Here is a 4762-nt window from a genome sequence, read left to right on the forward strand (position 1 = left end):
GTGAGGGGCGGGGAAGGGGCGGGCTGTGGTAGCTGGGTGTGTCACAGCATCCTCAGTAAATACATAAATAAATAAGTCATAAATAAATAGATGTGTCATAAATAAATACATATGCCAAGGCAGCGGCGAGGTTCAGCTATCGGCACCTGCTGAGGGTGCCTCCAACCTTCAACTTTGCTCGTTTGTTTTACCAAAGCGCTGTAAAACTCTGACAAAAGGTTCTAGAACAGCTGACAGCAGCAGGACATCCCAAGTTCGGCTGGTCCAAGAGCTTCAGCTATTAAAGATAAAAAAAAGAAAAAGAAAAAAGACAAAAAAAAAAAGAAAAAAAAGAAAGGGAAAAAAGAAAAAAGAAAAGAAAAAGAAAAAAGACAAAAAAAAAAAAAAGAAAGAAAAAAAAGAAAGGGAAAAAAAAAAGAAAAAGAAAAAGAAAAAGAAAAAAAAAGAAAAAAAAAAAAGAAAAAAATCACACTTCCTGTCACGCTTGCAGGGCTGTGGTGCAGCAGCGCTTTGCACTGCAGCCAAGCAGGGATTTCAGGCAGAAATCAATCCGATCAAAGTGCAAGGAGATGTGCCTCATCCGGGGCTGTTCTTAGTTGATAGATAAAATAGCTCTCGCTGACTGTAGGGGTACTGCAGCGTGGTTTGTACTAAACTAGCACAACTGCTACCCGCTTTAGGTTAGCTGAGGGTTCCTGGTTAGACTAATAATCATCTGTGCTATTTACAGAAAACACCTAACAGATAAGCAATACTACAAATTCCTATAAAATAATAATTTGAATTTATAAAAAGCTCTTAATTGAGCCAAGGAAACGTTCACAGAGAATGGTTATTTCTTCATCTTTTTCGGTACAGATAACAGCAGTAACAGTGTTCATTTGCCCACACTGGAAGCATCAAAATGGAAAATACCCTGAAACAGGACAACATGCATGTGTTTGCAGTGAGATATGCAGAATGCAACTTATGCACAATGCATGGACAAGTGAAAACGACACAGAAAAGTCCTTACACCTCCTTAGGTTGCCACATTTTTCAATAATATCCTTTCTTTCCTCTTTGTTTTTATCTTTCCCCTTTTCTCCCATCTTTGCTTTTATTTCACCTTTCTATAACCATCTGTACAGCTTTCCTTCATTAATTCACAATCCTATCAAAGTACTTACTGCAGCAGTTCAGTTTAATTCCCAACTCTGACTAGACATCTCCAGTTTGATATTTTTTTTCCATAGGTAATTGATTTAAACAAGTGCAGTCAGCTAAATTGGCTTAAAATAAAACAAAAAAGAGTTCACAGCAACTAGAGATTATTTTGCATCAAAATGAAAATACTGGCTGAAGTCAAGTTGAACCAAATTAAGAATATCAGTAGAAGGTCCTGACCCAGTTTAGCTAAACTCTAACGTTCTACCTGGAGCTAGTGATAAAATTTTGAATTTAGACAAGGTCTCATGTGGTCTAAGTACAGTAAAGCATACATGCAAGAGCTTCAAAGTTTTCATATAAACTAGACATAACATTCCATACATTTCTGAATATTAAAGCCAAAACATAACACAAATACCTTGGTAATCAGTTTTTAATAAATAAGGGAAGAGAAAGAGCATACATCTCAACTCCTGTGGGACCTTTACAAGAATACACTCCTATTAAGCTTCCCATTCCTAATTTGCTGGAACAAAGGCTAGGGTTCTTTGTTTAGGCACAGCTAAAGGTGTTAAATAAAAGCTGCATGCTGAAGTGTTACCAGATAGACAACGATTATCTTTTGCTGCTGCTATGGCGCTCCTTGCATGGATACACCGCTGCCTTTAGTACAGCAAACCACGAGCAAAGTGCGTTGTTAGAGCTGAATCAGAGGGCAACATCCTTGTCAGCTCATCAGTAATTCCAACAAATAAAACGCTGTTGTCTCACTTTCAGTGGGATTTATCTTTACTCTCTGGAAGACACTAAAGATTTTCATAAAAGTAGCATTGCACAGGAACAAAGCCCTGAGCTTCTGAACTGTTCATCTGTTTTATTCTCCTGAGTAGTTAACAGGCATTTTCCAATTGTGCTGTACTACCGAAGCCCCATCCACTCTTATTTTTGCTGTTTTGATTCACAATCTTTTTGGGTATCTAAAATTTTGTAGTCATACAGGTCAGAAATTTATTTCTCCATCTCTACTCTGTATATATCCTGTGCTTTGGTCTTTCCACTAGGCTCTTGGTCTCTGTAATCTGTATTGTGTGGAGCTTTTCTTTGAGCAAAGACACCTCAGTCCTCCCCTCCTCCTCTCCTCCCTCCCCCCACTTAATTTATTACTATTCTTAATTTTAGTACAGGAAACTTCTCTGTCTTACTGTTTTAACCACCTACCTTAAAGGTAGCACAGAACCTAAGCATATTCAATAAATAGGAGCCTTTTAGTTTTTGTACTTCTTTGTTACCTTACCTTCACTTAAGAGATTCTGATGATACTTTCTTTTTTAAATGCACAGGGGGGTTGTGTTTTGTTTTTTCCCTTTCTTTCAAAGCAACTATGACAAGCAAAATATTGTTGAAGATTTGTACAGGAAATCAGAAGTTTGCCTATCAGTAAATTAAGTACACTCACCATCTAAAATGACACATTATGGGAAAGAAACAGCAAGAGAACAGCTGATTTTTCATAAGAAGGCGTAGTGGGAGTATCTCTCCTGAAACAGGTTGCAACAACTATGAAAAGCATTTTTGTCTTCATGAACGTTCAGTTGTTACAAATGTAAAAGAAGCAAGATATGGGAAAATAGAAAGTTTTTGTCCAGATATCATACAAAACTTGTAGGAGCAAGAGCAACAGAGTAGAGAACAATTCAGCTCATTAAATAATTTGTGTAATTTATGCAGATCCCCAAAGGGCAAATACAGAGGATCAAGATGAGATGCACTGAACAATGAAAACTACATTCAGCCTTACCCCAGTTAGAAATGTGTGTTTTTAGCACTTAAACACAAAAGTTACTTTTTTTTTTTTTTTAATGAACATGCACTTTTAGAATACATTTTATATTTCTTTAAAAAAATCCTTCTGTTGTTAATCAACAAGTATTATACAAGCAAATTCTCATTTATGTCAAACACTAGTACAGGAAACAGGTTTGTTCCTCAAGGCTGGAAGGGGGGTGGGGGGGTGAAGCAGGGATTACTGATAGCCCTAGAAAGCAAGGAGAAAAAAAAAAAAATGTAAAATACAAACAGAATAGTAAATGAAAACTTACAGGAATACTAATGTATGACGTAGCTTGTAGCCAGTCTTTTGGGTTTTACCTTCTAGACATCTGAAGCAATACAGCTTTGAATTCTTACCTCTACATATAATTTAACAATTTAAAAGCACCTGGAAACTGACTGGATTTTAGGAGGAGATCTATATTCTGGATTTCCTAATTTAAAGTTGCTTACAAATACAAACCTGTTGGAAAAAAGTCACAGCTTAAACTTAAAAGCACCACTGTCTCGACCAAAAAGTCTGTCTTGTTCTGGTAAGTATTTCCTATGGAGCAGCAGATAATGAAAAATGCCTTCTCTTGCCAGAATCAGTTTTGTTGGCTTTCTTTCAAACTATTAAAAACACAGGTTACTTTCATCCACCTAGCAGTGTTTGACAGAATAGGACAAGATGCTGCAGTAATATGTGGTCACAATGTACAGTTTTGAAAGAGCACCATCAGGCCGAGGTATCTATCATTTCATGGGAATGTAGCATTTGGAAAATAATTTCAAAGAGCTGGCAAAGGCAAGAAAAAAAAAAAAAAAAAGAGGACAAAAATCGGTGAAATTACAGTAAGACTTCTAGTCTTACTAAGAATTTTGAATTAATATGGGCTATAACGTCTACATTTCTATGTGAAATACAATGACTTAGTTCTTAGACAACTCTTATTCCACTGTTAGCATCTACATGGTATTAATTTTCAGAAGTCATTGCTAATTATAAAAGTGTTACAGATCCATTGTACCTTCACTGATAAAGACTTTTGTACCGTTCTCCTCTCCTACCTTCTCATGAAGCACCATCTTCACACCTATTTTGCTTTGGAAATTTTTTTAGTGCTTTATTGCAGGCAGTAATAAGTCTTCTGTTTTTAGATCTCTTCTGGTTTTAGCTCTACAGTTGTTTGTTTGTTTCCTCCTTCCTCTCTTCTGTGGTTCTTTCTCTGCATCTTATGTGGTCCCAAAATCCCAACAGTGATTTTCTAATCCATTTCTAGTCAACCAACTGTTACTTCACTTCTGTAATGCTCCACATTAACAACTGTGCAAAAACATCCCAGGATTTAATGCTACATTCAGTTTTGCACAAACAATTCTGTATTTGTATAGTCATATCACTGACAGTTTATGCAGGGCAAAAGAATGTGTTAGAGATTTGTATCTTATCCCAAGGTTAACTGTATATTATTGAGTCTATTGTGAAGAACGGCCCAGGGAGTTCTTCAAAGCTGTGTAGGAAAGCTCATTTTACACAGTAGTTGAAGGTCACATATTGCATTTTATGGCAGAAACTCACATATGACACAGATGTCCCGTACAGGGAGAAGAGACAATGACTGCTAATTTTTTCACATCTGGATTCAGCAAACAAAGAAATGCCTTTGCATGGGCTTTATTTATTTTATTTTTTTGGCTTGGTGAAACTATGTTGCGTGCTAATGCATCTGTAGCTTAAGAGTCATTAAGTGGAGCTTTTGAAATGGGAAAATCTATGAAAGCAAGAATTCAAACACAGAAA

This window comes from Aythya ferina (assembly GCF_964211825.1).
Source record: "Aythya ferina genome assembly, chromosome: Z".
Lineage (NCBI taxonomy): Eukaryota > Metazoa > Chordata > Aves > Anseriformes > Anatidae > Aythya > Aythya ferina.